Below are 17,816 nucleotides of genomic sequence, written 5' to 3'. Positions count from 1 at the left end.
ATAAAAAACTAAAATCAAGAAAAAAAAAATAAAGATCTAAAATATAGGTTTTATAAGAAGAACGTCACCTTAACATAACAGGAAAAACATGCATTTGGGGCAATACCTGTAGCCACTTCATCACAAACTCATCAGGTTCTTTAGCTAGACGCATGCCGCGGCTACCACCACCTGCTGTTGCCTTGAAAGTATAATATGTTTGTTAGTTTCACATAAAATTCAATATGGAATAAAGATAAGATTTTAATAATTCATTTACCTATCAATATCAATATATATATATATATATATATATATATATATATATATATATATATATATATATATATATATACTTCATTTAATTTAAGAGTTGTACAAATTGGGCAAGGGAGGGACCCTGAAATCTCAGAAAAGTTACACCAATTCCCATCAATTAAACATTTCATTTTTGTTTCTTTTCCTTTTCTTTTCAGCAATCATATGGATACAATTTCAGACAGGATTTACCAACAGTGTTTTTATACTGTTTTCATTATTCCAAATACTAAGATTGACCCCTTCTAAAGAATTCATATCCATTTGCAAAAACGATTGTCCCCTTCTAAAGAATTCATATCCATTTGCAAAAACTATTTCATCATTAAAGTTTTTGTTTAATCTCTTATACCCTCATGCTTGCACACATCACTAAAGTTTTTGTTTATACTGCAGGGTGATGTGCTTCTTCTTCTTCTTTTATAAAACCTAATTTTTAGATCTTTTTTCTCTTTATTTTTTTAGGTTTTTATGTTTTGAGAGGAGAGAAATATAAAAGAGTAGCAAAAATACAAATTTACCATTATTTTTAACGGATGTGAGTAATGGGAGACAAACAAAGCTTATATCAGGTGGGTAAATTGTCAATTTTTAAACCACAAGTAGGCAAAATATTTTTCAAGCAAATCACAAGTGAGCAAAGTGTAATTTCCTCTAATAAAATTAATATGATTGACAATACTATTTCACGTAATTAGTTGGGTGCAAATTTAAAACTTAATGTTAGTTTCAAAATATTTAGGAATAAATATTTAGGCTCTAATTTTATGAATGTTGAATAACCGAGTACAAAAATATGTCTAATTTAAGATATTTAAGTCTTAGAAACAGTGTTAGACGTTGCTCAAGCTGATGCAAGTCAAGATTCAAGAACAGTCAAGTGGTAAAAAGAAGAATTCAGAAACTGAAAGGCTTAACCAATATATCGAGAGACAGGTTCCACCGATCAAAACTCGTTTTTTGTAGATTTTAAATAATGCCCAAAAGCCCGCAAAATGTTTAAGGTTTTAGTCCAACACTACTAGGTGTAAAAGGAAAAACCTAATTCACATTTCAGAAGTTTTGTGAGTTATTCCTATGAGATTTGAGAAGTTTTGTAACCTTCTAACTCAACAAGCATCTGTCAAAAATATATAAGATTCAATCGTAAGAACCAGTTGAGATAAGTTGCTACATACAAGATTAACTGCTGCTAATGAACTAAAACTTTGAGTATGATCTTAAAGTCACAAACGGTGGTGTTTATGCACAACAAATTCAAATAGAAGAGTCCGTAGATTCGGAACTGCGTGTGGTCATGTAAATAAGTACTAAAAAAATATCTTTAGATTTAGGAAAAAAGTCTATTGTAAAACTTTCATTCTATATAGTGAGTTTGTTGCCTTGAGGATTTTTTAGGTTAAATCCTCCCTAGGTTGAAACTAGACGATTTCATTAGTTTTTCTAGATCATCATATCGCTTGTCTTATTTACTTTTTCGCTATATATGATATGATTGTTTATGGTTAACCTAGATCTGAATAATAAACCTAAGTAACAACTTGGTTAATTAATTAGGTTAAACAATTTGAGTTTTCAAGGGTATAAACAAACAAACATTCAATATTTAAAACTTAAAATGTTTATTTGTGTTTTGTTCAACTTAAAAAGAAAAAAAAAAATGTTAATCTACGCTCAATGACGAAACTTATAAATTTTTAAGGGGACTAAGGTTTTATAGAGATAAGAAATTTTTTAGAGTTAGTAATCAGCAGACAAATCAATAAAAATCATAATTTGATTTAACTATATATCGTATGTGTAAGTTATAAAACTGTTTTTTTTTTTTTTAATCTATTTAGTACAAACTGTATTAGTTTAATATTTACTATTTAGTTCACTATGTAGTGAATGACCATGTATTAATATTAATGTTAAGGTATCATATATATATATATATATATATATATATATATATATATATATATATATATATATATATATATATATATATATATATCACATTTATTGCATATTGATATCTTTGATCAATTAAATCAAGAAGTTTTTATTATATATGTACATTATTTAGGATTCATTGTAAACAACATGTTATGAATGGTAAATATGTAGCACTACTAGCTCACAATAATTTTAATTATTTTTTATGTATTTTTATTTTCTTGTATATATATAAGGGTAAATTGCAAATTACACCCTTAAAGTTTGGGGATGTTTGAATTTTACACCTTAATATTTCAGAATTTGAATTTTACCTCTTAAAATTTAGGGATATTTGGATTTGGGTCCCCTAAAATTTAAAATTTCAAGATATAAAATCTAAATACCTCAAACTTAAGAAAGTAAAATCCAAACACCTCTAAAATTTAGTAGGTAAAATTCAAATTCTGAAACGTCATAGCATAAATCCAAATAACCCCAAATTTTAGAACGTAAAATCCAAATTTTAAAATTTTAAGGTGTAAAATACAAATAACATCAAAACTTTAATTTATGAGTATAATTTACAATTTGCTATTATATATATTAACAAGTTCAAATTCAAATGTGAATTAGGCCACCCTTCTTAATTGTCCCCTTCCTCTGACAGACACTGCTTATTTATACATTATCAACTTTAGAAATTGTGTGGTGATCATTCATCGTGATTATGACCCAATTCAACACATGGCCAAAGCAAATTAAAGGTTGTGGCTCCACCACTCAACGTCGAGGTTGTGTGTCTCCTGATACTATATAATGTCGAATTCGACTCTTCTGGACACTTCATTTCTTTTTTTATTTTAGGGTAGGAAAAGTCACAAGAATCCACCCTGCATTATTGAAGATTCCATCATAAGAAAAGCCAATTTCCTTTGCAGGAATACTGATATGATAGAGACCCCCATCACCTTGCTCTCTTGCATTTCAAAAAATCTTTAGGAAGTTTTTTCTGATTAATATTCTCATCCAAAGATGTTTTATATGCTAAGTTCACAGTTTTTATTTCTTTATTTTTGCAGCATCACTAGTTTAATGGAGAGGAAAGTGTTGGACATGGCTCACATGCATGGATGGCAATTTAAACATGCATGACTTATGCGCATAACAAATGGGGCCGGGATGAGTGTTAACTTTTCTTCCGTACGTGCTCTGTTTATTTTTTTTAATTAAAAGTTTGTTATTATGATTCATTTTGTTTTTTTATTATAGATTTCATATTTTTATGTTTTAAGATTTTAGATTGTTTATATTTTTTTAATTGTTGTATTTTTTATCTTTAAATTTTTTATGTTTTTAAATATATACTTAAATAATTATATTGTTATATTTTCAGTTATGATTTTGTAATATTATATGTTTTTTTTATGACTTTTGATTTAACGTATGTATGTGTGTAAAAACAATTGACTGTGATGAATGGGGCGGGTACCCACACGGGTGCCCATGCATGTATGAGATGGAGAAAAAACCTGTCTCTAAAAGCGAGTCAAGAGATTAGAAATAGGAAATCCACTTTTATATCTGCCCTGCCGTTTTGAGACGTGTGCCATTGGTTTCTAGTGGCCAAAGAATTGCTAAAATAAAACTAGCTGGAGGTGTATCACAACAGATCAATTAAAGGATTGTAGGTATGTGCATGATGGTTCGATGTCACATCTTGCTCTCATGGTGACCTCCAATAATAGAATATGAGGATATAAATCATATCTCCTTCTTGAATGATCTGTGGTCCTTACTTTTGGATAAGTTTTAAAAAGAAATCATTAACTATATGTCCTCATATCTCTATCTTGAATGATCTGTGGTCCTTACTTTTGGATAAGTTTTAAAAAGAAATCATTAACTATGTGATAAAACTTGGCCACAAAAGGAAATGACTTTGTGATAGAACTAACACTATGATTAAGTTTGTCATTGGCTAAAAAAACAAATTTTTTTTAATATATAACTTATTTTTGTTAATATTTATCTTATTTTTGCTATTATTTATGGGTTTTGTTGCACTTTCTAGTACTATTTATGAGTCTTACTGTACTATTTTAGCTTACTTTTAGTTTTATTTACAGTACTTTCAACAACAAAAATTTTAATTCTAGTTAAATAAATTGTTCTCAAACGGACACTGTGTTTGGATTGTCGGAAGGGAAAAGAAAAGAAGGAAAAGGAAGATATTTCCACTATTTGGTTTCAAGGGTGGAAAGGAAATTTAAGAGAAGAGTAATGCTAGATATACAAATTATTATTTTTTTTTTTTAAATTACAAACTATTGATGTGATAAGCGATTATTGGTAAATGAAAAAGTGATATTAATGGTAGGCCTAGATAAAAACTAATAAAAAGTTGACCACAACATTAATTTGTAAAAATATGGTAAAATAGTTTATATCTATAATATTACTCTTAAGGGTCCGTTTGGTTGGAGGAGTGGAAAAGTGGGAGAATAAAAAATATTTGGTTTTTCCTCTTGTGTGTTTGGTTGGAGGGGTAGAAAAGTGGGAATGTGGAAAACTCTTTTATTTGGTTGGAGAGAAAAATCGAAGGATAGAAAATGTAATTTATATAAATTGACTATTATACTCCTGTTATATAATATGTGAGAGGTAAGTGAGAGGATATTTGTGTAAAATGGATTTCTTATCACTTTTCTCTCCTCATTTTCCTTTCAATTTGGGAGGATAAAAAAAGTGAATCCAGGAGGGAAAACTTTCTCCCCTATTTTCTGTCTCTTCTATTTTCCTTCCTCAACCAAACAGTAAAAAACAGTATTTTCCATCCTATTTTCCTATCCCTATTTTCCATCTACCCTATTTTCACTCCAACCAAACACATTCTAAAAGAATGGAATAGAAAATATTTCTCGTGGGTCCACAAAAACTTGTCTTAAATTGGGTGGAAGAGCAAAGAAAGCCGAATAATACAAATTGTTGGTGGGCTAATTTCAAAATAATATAGGATAAATTTACATATATACCCTTAAGTGGTTTCAAACCAAAAATTTTAAACATGTCAAATATAAAAGGGTATAAATGTAAAAATATACATACCAAAAAGTTTAATCCAAATAAAGGAAAGATTTCTATACTCTTCTTTCTCTTTTCATTCTTTCTTATATCCAAATACAACTAGAGAATGATTTTCTTTTTCCTTTCTCTTCCCTCACCTCAGCTGTAACCAAACAAAGCGTAAATGTTACTCTAATACCATTTCTTCTACTAAAAATAATTACTCACACAGCCAAAAAAATTAAAAAAAAAAAAAAGGGGAGGAGACTCTCATTGGTGTGTCATTTCACATAAAACCAATTAGGGATAAAGAATACACACTTAAGTCATTTATGAGATGTAAATTAACCTATTTTTAGATTGGTCGTTTTTGTCACACAGGGAAGAACCATATTACCATTTTGTCCTTGGAAGCCTTTATATAAGGCTACTCCGTCTATTCTCACCATGCAAGCTTTCAATTGAGCCCTCAGAAGAATATTAATGTCTTTCTAGAATATAAACTGCTGCCTCAATGGAGTCCAGTATCCTTCCAGTTTTAGTCTTCTTTTGTGTAAGCTTTCACTTGAGCCCTAGGAAGAATAGTGGTCCATTCCATTTGCTTGCTTTCTTTCTCTTGTGTCTGTGTCAATTTATATACAACTGTCAATCCTCAGTAAGAGAAGCTAATGCATGGCAGTTTAATTTTGTGGCAGCTTGCACTGGTAGGAACCCATGCTTCTCTACCTTCTAAGGTCTACTGGCACTCAGTTTTGCCAAACACTCCCATGCCGAAAGCTGTTCAGGACTCTTTGGGCTCTGATGGTCAGATTCAAATCCAAACTCCTTTCCCTATATATATCTTTTAACTTCCCCAACTGTAATTGGTAAAGAAGAAAATTTAGGGCATTAATGGACATGTTTGATTTTTTTAACTAAAAAATATTGAACAAGAAAAGATATATCACTTTCTAAAAAAATGCAGAAGATTCAATCCATTACCATTCAAAAGATTTTGAAATGCATAGTGATCTGAAGATTTGCAATCATGTGAAGGAGATTAATTGGTAGATTGCTTTAGATATTATTGTTTCTTTTTGTTTTGAGTCACAAGATAGTACGTACTGAACTTATGATGCTCTATATAGGCTTTTACAAAAAAATAAAAACTCCTTTCGTATCATGAGGAAATCAACAACAACAAAAAAAATCAGGCAGCCAGCTCTAGCTATTAAACCATATAGTATATCCTTGAGTGAAGTTTAAATAAATATTTTGAGACATGTCTATCAAAAACACTAAAACATATTAGTTGAATCACAAGGCTTTTGACTAGTTGAAATATTTTGAGAAGTTCATGGAGTGAAGTTTAAATGCATATTTTGGAACACATTATTAATTTAAGAACTTAAACCTATGGGGTTAAATCCAATTATATTGTATGAATGATTGGAATAATGATTAAATTTTTCGATTTTTTTAATAGTTTAAGTTTTTATGACAAATAGTAGTTTATTATGGTATTAAAGTAGGTGCTTTTAAATTCAAACTCTATAAGAATTCTTAAAAAAAAAAAAAAAAAACTAATACCATTGAGTTCCATTTATTAAAAGGGAAGTTTGAGCCCAGGCGTTAATAATTGTTTAATAATTAAATTTACATTTTCCTACCTGCAGCTATACACTTTAATAAGTATTGGTAATTATAATCTTCTTTTTATCTTTTTTTTTTTTTTAGAAACAGTATTGGTAATTAGAAACATTTTTGTTGTATCTATTAATTCTTTGTGGGATTCCATTACACGTGAAACTCCAACACCAATTTATAAATTGTTTGGTTTTCTTTCATGGCAATGTCATTTTTTATACCAAATTTAATGGAATGTGTGTTTTTTTTTTTCTTTCTCTCTGCTATCATGTGCCATGGAAAATTTTCAGTTCCATTGTTTTTCTTTTCGCCTAAACCATAAACATAAAAGGGAGGGAAATAGGTCATTAAAGAAACTAATTGGAGCCGATAATAACCTTTCTACCTTTTTTTGTTTGCTGACTTCCATTTTTCTCTTCTTCTTTTATTCAATATCTTCAACTCTTAGATTTATTTTCTTATCCTCCCTTCTCAAACTTAAAAGGACAGTGCTATTGGCAAGCCGCAAAAAGCTAGGCTTTTTTTTTTTTTTTAAGTTGCCCATTTTGTTTTTACTACACTTTCTTTTTTGTTTTTTGAGAAACACATACACACACATATATATATATATATATGAGACCAAATTTTAGGTGAACACGTGTCAAGTTTTTATTAGTAGAGTATAGAGTGGAGCAGGAAAAGTGAGACAGAAGATTTGGAGTCATATATATATAGGGAAAAGGGGATGAGATAAGAGAATACACTCACACGCCAACATCAAAACTACATGCGGCAGTTAGTGTCGCGGAGCAAGTGATAAATCTCTTCTCAATATCACATCTTACCGATGTGGGACGACTTAACAATACTAAGTATCTTTTTTTTGAGAAACACATACACACACAATCGGCAAAGTTCATCCAAATACACAGTAAAAATTAACTTGTGTGCACTAACATGCGTGTTAAATAATGTTAAGATCAAATTTATTGACAAACTTTAATTTTAGATTAATACAATGCCTAACACGTTAAATTAAGACCTCATAAAAGAGGCACTCCATGAGTCCATGGGCCTACGTTGATTTTTCTTTTTTCTTTTTATGGATATGTTGATATTGTTATAGGAAGAAGATTTTCAACTGTAGAGCTTTTGTGATAAATAACTTTAAAAATAATAGAATATAAAAAAGTGTTTTGGTTTTCTTTTAAAGTGTTTTTTGGCTTCTTCTCAAAAAAAAAAAAGTTTTTTTTTTTTTTGGATAAATACAATAATAAGGTACTTTAAGTTGTTGCTCCCATTTGGTAAATTAAATTGATAAAGTTGTTTTAAATATGAGAAATAACAAAAGACGAGATAGTAAAAGCCCTTATACTTAAACCCAATTAGTCCAATTAATGATCAATAGTAATAATAATAATGATCAATTAATTAGTTCAATTAATGATCATTAATGATCAATAATAATAATAATAATAATATTATTTGACAATATAAGTCAACTTCTTATGGTCTTTTCCAGATACGAGGTTCTTCACCCATCCTAATGGCTTGAGCAATGAAAAACTTGAGGGCATGGAAAATGTTGACACCACTTTCTTCATTGAAACTGATTTGCGTCCGGGAAAAAAAAATGAAGTTGCACTTCACCAATACTGCAAATGGGGCAACTTTCTTACCTCATCAAGTTGCAAAGTCCATTCCCTTTTCAAGTGACAAGTTACCGGAAATTCTAAATCGCTTTTCTGTAAAAGAAAATTCTGTGGAAGCAAAGGTAATAAAAAGCACAATTAGGATGTGTGAGACACCAGGCACTGCTGGAGAAGATGGTGTATGTGCAACATCCTTAGAATCATTAGTAGATTTTAGCGTTTCGAAGTTGGGAAAAAATGTTCAAGTACTTTCAACCCAGGTGCCAAAAGAAACTAAGAAGCAAGAGTATCGCATTACAGGAGTGCATAGGATTAATGCAAACAAAGGGGTTGTGTGTCACAAGCAAAACTATGCGTATGCTGTTTTCTATTGCCATGAAATCCATGACGCAGGAACTTACATGGTTCCATTGGTGTCCTCTGATGGGACAAAAGTAAATGCAATAGCTGCTTGCCACACTGATGCATCAGTTGCAAACGCTTTTAAGGTGCTCAAAGTTAAGCCAGGAACTGTCCCTATATGCCACTTTCTTGCTAGTGATACCCTTCTCTGGGTTACTAATCAGATGTATGAAGAAAGTCTCTAGATCAAGCTTCTTGTATTTCTAGTGTGTGTTATATAATACCTGCATGCAGGAGGAAAAATAACTAAATAAGGGGAAATTATGCTATAATATTTAGCATCATGTATACAACCTCCCTGCTACTATGCATGCCTGTAATTAAATGCTTCTATTAGTTTTAATTGCATTTAAATCTTGGCATTGTCAATTTAGGTGTGTTATTTGAGGTCATATCTAGTGCACAACACTCCCTCTAATTAACCTTATCTCCAATTTTTTATTTTAAGTGATTGATTACCAGATTTAAATCTATGATACGTGCAGAGAACTTACTAGTTATTGTATAGCCAATACAAAATTCACTCCATTAAAGTGATTAACCCAAGTTTAATGCAAGCCCAAATTATGTTAGTCCAGTTGCCCTGTAAGGGAGCTAATCCTTTAGTTTTTTTTAAGACAGGTTTAAGGATAGCACACACCAAAATTGGTCTTAATCGAAACTCTAGAAACAGTAAGCAACCATCCCAAATATTTTGCATTGAAAAAAAAACGATATACATTACTAGGGGAGAGAGAGAGAGAGAGAGAGAGCTAGTATTCATAAAAGGGGAACCGGTGCTTTTAAGGTATCTATTAATGAACCATTTTTAGAAAATTTTAATATTACTTTCACGAGAAATAATAAATATAAAAAACTTTTTTTTTTTCTTTTAAAGCTAGTTACTTTTTCCTTTTTCCATAAAAAAATTTTAAAAATAATTTATAAATCAATGCCCGAACATCCATTAACTTTTCATTTACACAAATAAAGTCTATCGAGATAGATTACAAAAGTAGTTCAAAACTACAACCACAACCAGCAGCTACTTAATTATGCAGCTAATTGCGAATAAATCTTTCGTGTACGAGCATATAGGACTAAAGCTATGAAAATACCAAGAGAACAAAGAGAACCCCATATGATGAAAGTGCTTATGTAGCATTCCATTCCCATACATTTTCCATCTCCATTTCCTGCCTTATGATAAACAAAAGCAGCCAAATTTCCAAAAATGAGGGATCCTAATGGAATATTTGCAACCACCACATTATGATTTACAGAGAAATTCTTTGTTGCAAACAACTCGGCGGTGATGGATACCGCAATGGAAGTAATTGCCCCAGTACATGTTCCAATAACAGCAGTACTGATAAATAGGGAGATGCTGTCACTGCTAAGAAGTAAGAAGAAAGATATTGCCATTGGAGTCATTAATGGTCTGTTTGGATTGAAAGAAAGGGAACGAGAGTAGAGTAGAGTAGAATAGATTTTGCTCAAAATTAACCTGTTTTCAGCCTACTCTACTCTACTCCTCTCCACTCCTCCTCCTTCTCCCCTCCATCCAAACAGGCCCTAATGCTTCTACTAATGCTTGTCTTGAAATTATATGTCTGCTAAAATATTCGAACATATATCAAACCGAAAGTTTTTGTAAGAAACATAATTTTTATAAATACATCAGTACCAAAAGAAAATAAATATATTTGCATTTTGGGATTAAGTGTAAATTACTTATTTGCAACCACTCTACATTAAACTACAGCATAGTGTTTGGATGGATGGAGAGGAGAAGGAAGTAGAGAAAAGGGAAGGAATGAGTTTCATTGAAAATTAGTTTGAGTGTATGTCTATTTTTGTGTGAGATAGTTAATGATATATTGGGCTTTGAGATTGTGAGTCTATATGTGAAGCTTGTGAGTTAGTTTGTGTTTGTGAGAGGTTTTGTTTATATTTGTGATGCTTATGAGTGTTGTTTGTGTGAGAATATGAATTTGTTAGTTTGGTTTGTGGAGTTTGCTTGAAAGCAGTTGTGATTCATATTGATGATATATTGAATTTGATTGAAGTTACACATGAACGTAAACTTGGAGTTGGCTAAAACATGTTAAATTTTGTTGTCTTGTATTAATGTTTTTTATTTTTTGTTCGTGTAAATGAATTCAAATCTGCATCAACTTGATTTGCAAATCAATTTTTCCTTTATGAAAAAAGAAAGGAGGATCAGCTATGTTGGGTATGCTGATGACATGATCATTGCTATCAAAAGTAGGTTTGATTCAGAAAAAATATATAATAGGTTTCAGAATTTCTTCCTGACCATTTAATTTATAATAAATTTTTCTAGATTTTGACACATAATAATTCCACTAACAAAATTCCTAAATAATAGTTTTTATAAAAAAAAAAAAAAAATTAAAACACCTAGGCGGCTAGACCAAACATAGTTAACAACTTCTGCAAAAAAAACAAAAAAATCATCCCCTTCTTTTGCTTCTCTCTCTCCATGATGATATGGTTTACACCGGTGCGAATGCTATTGCTTTAAAAGTGTGGACTTCAAAATTCTATCTTACTATAAAAAAAAATTGAAAAAAAAAAACGCAATCCTTGTTATATTATAAGATAGCAAAGAAAAAAATTGTACGTACCTTGTGTGTTTTCAAAGTAATGAATATTAAAATAGAGCATAAACATGTAATCTTTGAAGGCAATTTTTTTTTTCTAAAATGTAAATTGCAACTTTTAAATTTGATTGAAATTAATTTCAATCTTATAACTCTACTTTTATTTAATTGAATCCTCTAAAATTTAAATTTATTTAATTCAAACCTTCTATCTAATTTTGTTAAAAAATTTCCCTTAAAAATATTATCTTCACATGGAAAAATTCTATAATTAATAAAAATATTTTATAGAATTTTTTTGTAAGAATTATTTTTCAAAAATTCTTTATTCATTAGTTAATTGAATATTTAACGGTAATTTTTTAATGAAATTAGACAAAACGCTTGAAGTAAATAGCTTTGAAAGTTAGAGAACTCAATTGTGCTCTATTTTTTAAAAGAAAATGTTTTTTAGAAAATAAGTTATTTTCCAAAAAGTAATTTTCTATAAAACTATTACATTTTCCTATATTTCGTAGCAACTTTAAATGAGTTGGAAAAACACATTCTAACTTCTCTTATTGTACTTGTTGTGTAATAGAGTTGTTTTCCCCAAAAAAAAATGAAAAACAATCTTTAAAAATAAATCATTCTTTTTTCTGTTCACCAAAGATAATTTTCTTTTGACTAATTTTCTTAGATATACCCCAAAAAAAAAAAAGGAAAAACAAGGTTTTCAAGTTACCAAATATTGAAAAATATGAAAAACTATATTTACATAAGATTTTCCATCAAAACAAATAGATCGTTAATTAAACAAAAGTAAAGTTAGATAACTGAAATGAATTTTAGTCAAACTTAAATGGTACACTTTGCATTTTCGTCTTTTTTTTAAATCCTCAAATTCCATAGCTTTTTTACCATCGTATTTTTTCTAGCCAAAATAAATATTTTTCAATAGCCACTCATGGAAATCAAAAAAATAGAAGCTCTTCCCAACAATCTCCACACCCAAGAAAACAAACAAATAATCAAAAATGGGTATGTAAAAGCTCATAAACGAATTAGAAATTAACAATTATGTTCGAAAAATTCTTTTTTTGTCAATGTCTAGAGGGAGAAGAGATTGACTCATGTAGAGGATGACGAAGGGAACCTTCTAGAGAGATGAAGTTTGGCAGGAGAAACTTCATATTGTTAACAAGGGGAATGTCACGTGACACAATCTTGACATTTATATTATATATAACAAATGTTCAAAATTTTAAGAACTCGATCTTAAGTATAAAATTACTCAAAAACTCAAGTGGATCTAGATCGTGTGCTATTGTTAACCCCAAAATATGATATTATTCAATAGTTATGATGTCCCATATAATAGTTAAAAGAGAAAATATTAAGACCGCAACTTTTACCGTAACTTATTCACGTGGTAAGTCATGAGTGGTAAAGTTATAAATCTACCACTTTTACTCCACTATTCACGACTTGCCACATGAGCAAGTAATAGCAAAAGTTGTGATCTTAGCATTACTCAATTAAGAGAGAGAAAAGAAGAAAGCGTAAGAGAGTCACCTTGAAAAGTAATCAACCAAGGATGAAATGAGAGGTCCAAAGAATTTATATGAAGAACTCAAAGAGACCAAAGCAGTTCCTGAGTACCCACGATCGAGATTCAGTTATTTGTCCCAAGTTGTTCAAAAATACCAGGCCGAGAGATGCGCCCAAAAAATACACAAAAAGTATAACCAAAAATCCATTCTTTGTAGCATCAAAATGCATCCAATCTCTTCTTTAACACCAACCTTAGGAGCTTTTTGGTCATCCTCCCTCTCTTTCACTCCTTCCTCCATTTTGCCTACATCACTCTTAATCTTTTCTGCACACAATTCTTTTTCTGTTTTTTTATCCCATTTTCCTGCAAATTTTTCTGTGACTTTCTCTACAATTGTAATGACAATTAGTGGGGCTAACAGGAATAGTCCAGTGACAACGACATTAACCAAAGGCAATATCTTAATTGATAAACTACTACTTATCACTGAATAGAGTCCAGTCAATGTTGTTATCACAAACATTGAAAAGAACTCAACTCTCATGCTTCTAAATTTTCCAGCATCAATTTTTAGAGCTAGCACTCCGGCAGTTATAATACACACCACCATAGGTAAGATAGAGTTCAATAAAAGATAGACTTGAGCTGTTATACCGGGTGCAGATGACATAACAGCGTGGACAATATCTGTGAACATCTTTGCGCTTAATCCTTGGTAGCTAGTTATTATCCCTACTAAAACTTGGCAATGAGACTGAAAGTTGTCTATGATAGCAACATAACAGACCGTGTTGATCCAACAAATGCTATTGCCTGCGATAAAAGTGAGTGAGATTGACGAGAAGGACAATAGAAATACGTAATATGGAATGTTATCGCAAGATATTGCAAACCATAACCAATCAACCCGAGAATCGAACCAATAACAAGCTCAAGCCAAAGGGGCAAACGTTTAGCAGCCATCCCAGAAAGAATACACAAGACTTTTCCAGCATCAGAAGCAAAAACAATGTTGTTGAGTTGAACTTGGGATAGAGAGAGCAATCATTTAAGTTGGGATGAGTAAGCAGTTCGAGTTTGTTCCACTCACCAATTGAAGCCAAATAATAACTACCACCAGGCTCCATGAAAGAAATATTGTCTTCGACATATTGCATAAGTTAGGATAATAGAGTTGTTGGATCGTCAATCAATTACTTGCCAAATTAAGTGTTAGGATGACAACAAAACATTTGGGAATTGACACTACAAAAAAAACTGGCCTACTGCGGTGGGCCAAAACCGCCGCTAAAGCCCCAAAAACCGCTGCTATAGGTACATTTCACCTATTGCAGTGGGGGCTATTGCGGCAGTTCTACCTGCCAGCCTTGTCGCGACGCAGTATCTCTATTGCGGCAGTACAAAAAACCGGCACTGTAGATACGCCTTTTAGTGGTGATTTTGGTCTATTGCGGTGGGCATAAAACCACCGCTATACAACGTTCGAATTCGTTTCAGATGACTTTTAGCGGTGGGTCGTGACCGCCGCTATTGTGTTCACCTTTAGCGGCGGGCTATAAGTGCCGCTATAGGGTTTCATTTAATACATAAAATGTGAACCTATTGCGGCGCTTTTTGACCGCCGCTATAGGTTCTTTTTTTAATTTTTCTATTAAGCTTTGAAACCACTGTTTACATCGAATATATTATTGTTCAACCTGTTACAAAGAACCTGTTTTGCATCAAATATATTGTTCAGACCTGTTACAAAGAACTTATAATAGTTTCAGCTCTACTAACATAATACCACAAATGTAATTAATTAACAACACCACAAATGTCTCCAAACTAACGTAATATTACCATAGAAATATATTATCAAATACATAACATTGTCTATAACCACCATCATAAAATTAACAAAAAAAGATGTGGTCTTTTGAGTAAAACAACCGTTCAAATTAAGCTAATACTATAATCAAAGTTCCAAAGTATTTAAAAAATATCCTTCAACACTTGCAAAAAATGCGGTTGTTCTTCCATAGTTCTTTGTTCACAAAAAAGTCCTCAAACACCAAGATAAAACTTATAAGCTGCTTGGTTGATAGGATGCGGCTGACGATTTTGGCAAAGCTGGAGAATGTTCGGCCAAAGGAACATCCTACATACAAAATATGGTTACTCAATAAGTGCGTATAAATGGAATAGAATGACAAGAAAATATTACCAAGGCAAAAAATGTCTATTACATCTCTCTATTACATCCTAAACTTATGTATATATATATGATATGGTTGATAGGGTTGGGTTCAAGTTACACTTGATGTAACTCTAAAAAATATTACACCATCTAATAACTTATCGTTGAATTCATATTTTGAAAATCTAACCGTTGGATCACATTTTCTATATGTTCTTAACATGCATGCCAATTTTCATGCCAGCCAATTTTCATGCCAATCGGATGTAATTTCCCATTTGATCTTTAAACTCATCTTTTATGCATTAGTTTAAACTACAAAAACTTGAATTTAAACAATTGATTGATGACATGGCTATTAATCTTTGATCACCTTAAAATTTTGTAGGCATGAAAAATATATGAAGATAATGTAATTTAACAGTAGATTTGTCAAAATTCACATCGAATTAAGAAATAAAAGGTTGGGTTCAAGTTACGCTTGATGTAATTTTAAAAAATGTTACACCAAGAAATAACTTATTGTTGAATTCATATTTTGAAAATCCAACCATTGGATCACATTTTCTAGATGTTCTTAACATTCATACCAATTTTCATACCAATCGGATGTAATTTACCATTTGATTTTTGAACTCATCTTTTATACGTTATTTTAAACTACAAAAACTTGAATTTAAACAATTGATTAATGACTATTAATCTTTGATCACCTTGAAATTTTGCAAGCATGAAAAATATATGAAGATAATGTAATCTAACGGTAGATTTGTCAAAATTCACATTGAATTAAGAAATATAGGATTGGATTCAAGTTACACTTAATGTAACTCTAAAAAATGTTACACCAACCAATAAGTTATTGTTTAATTCATATTTTGAAACTCCAACTGTTGGATCACATTTTCTATAGGTCCTTAACATGCATGCCAATTTTTATGCCAATCGGATGTAATTTACCATTTGATCTTAAAACTCATATTTTATGCGTTATTTTAAACTACAAAAACTTGAATTTAAACAATCGATTGATGACTATTACTCTTTGATCACCTTGAAATTTTGCAAGCATAAAAAAGATATGAAAATAATGTAATCTAACGGTAGATTTATCAAAATTCACATTGAATTAAAAATATAGGATTGGATTCAAGTTACACTTAATGTAACTCTAAAAAATGTTACACCAACCAATAAGTTATTGTTTAATTCATATTTTGAAAATCCAACCGTTGGATTATATTTTCTATATGTCCTTAACATGTATGCCAATTTTCATGTCAATCGGATGTAATTTACCATTTGATCTTAAAACTCATCTTTTATGCGTTATTTTAAACTACAAAAACTTGAATTTAAACAATTGATTGATGACTATTAATCTTTGATCACCTTTAAAATTTATAAGCATGAAAAATATATGAAGATAATGTAATCTAAAGGTAGATTTGTCAAAATTCACATCGAATTAAGAAATATAGGGCTGAGTTCAAGTTACACTTGATGTAACTCTAAAAAATGTTACACCAAGAAATAACTTATTGTTGAATTCATATTTTGAAAATCCAACTGTTAGATCACATTTTCTAAATGTTCTTAATATGCATGCCAATTTCATGCCAATCGGATGTAATTTACCATTTGATTTTTGAACTCATCTTTTATACGTTATTTTAAATTACAAAAACTTGAATTTAAACAATTGATTGATGACATGGCTATTAATCTTTGATCACCTTGAAATTTTTTAAGCATGAAAAATATATGAAGATAATGTAATCTAACGGTAAATTTGTCGAAATTCACATTGAATTAAGAAATATAGAGTTGGGTTTAAGTTACATCTGATATAATTCTAAAAACTGTTACACCAACTAATAACTTATTATTGAATTTATATTTTGAAAATCGAACCGTTGAATTACATGTTCTATATGTTCTTAACGTGCATGCCAATTTTCATGTCAATCGAGTGTAATTTACAATTTGATCTTTAAACTTATCTTTTATGCGTTATTGTAAACTACAAAAACTTGATTTTATACAAAAGTCTTACCTATAGCGGCGGTCACAAAAAACGTCGCAATAGATCTCATCTACAGCAGCGGGCCAAAAACGCGCCGCAATAGATGGTATATAGCGGCAGTTTTTGCACCTGCCGCAATAGGCCCGCTACAATTTCAGGGTCTATTGCAGCGGGTCAATGACCCGCTTCTATATCTAAGCCAAAAGCCGCTAAAGTAGGTCTATTATGGCGGGTCACTGGCCCGCCACAATAGTACGCCGCAATAGACTAGATCTATTGCGGCGGGCCACTGGCCCGCCACAATAGATCTCATGTATAGCGGTGGGCCAAAAAAGCGCCGCAATAAGCGACCTATAGCGGTAGTTTTCGCACCCATCGCAATAGGCCAGTTTTCTTGTAGTGTGAGGTAGTCCGTTAATTGGAATTAACAAGAATCCATGTTTTTTTAGGATTAAGGATGATAATAACACATAATTGCACTCCCATGCGGGTTTAACAAAGGCATTATTTAATTTCCAGAGAAAAAAAC

General features: G+C 30.9%; 2 pseudogenes; one reads left to right on the top strand and one right to left on the bottom strand.

The window, feature by feature from the left end:
* Positions 1-6,050: 6,050 nt before the first annotated feature.
* LOC142606316 (BURP domain-containing protein 6-like) lies at positions 6,051-9,311 on the top strand (annotated as a pseudogene).
* A 663-nt stretch (positions 9,312-9,974) lies between these two features.
* Positions 9,975-14,232, bottom strand: LOC142606315 (protein NUCLEAR FUSION DEFECTIVE 4-like; annotated as a pseudogene).
* Between the last annotated feature and the right edge of the window lie 3,584 nt (positions 14,233-17,816).

This window comes from Castanea sativa, chromosome 8 (assembly GCF_040712315.1).
Source record: "Castanea sativa cultivar Marrone di Chiusa Pesio chromosome 8, ASM4071231v1".
NCBI classification, from domain to species: domain Eukaryota; kingdom Viridiplantae; phylum Streptophyta; class Magnoliopsida; order Fagales; family Fagaceae; genus Castanea; species Castanea sativa.
This window is presented reverse-complemented; position numbering and strand designations above follow the sequence as displayed.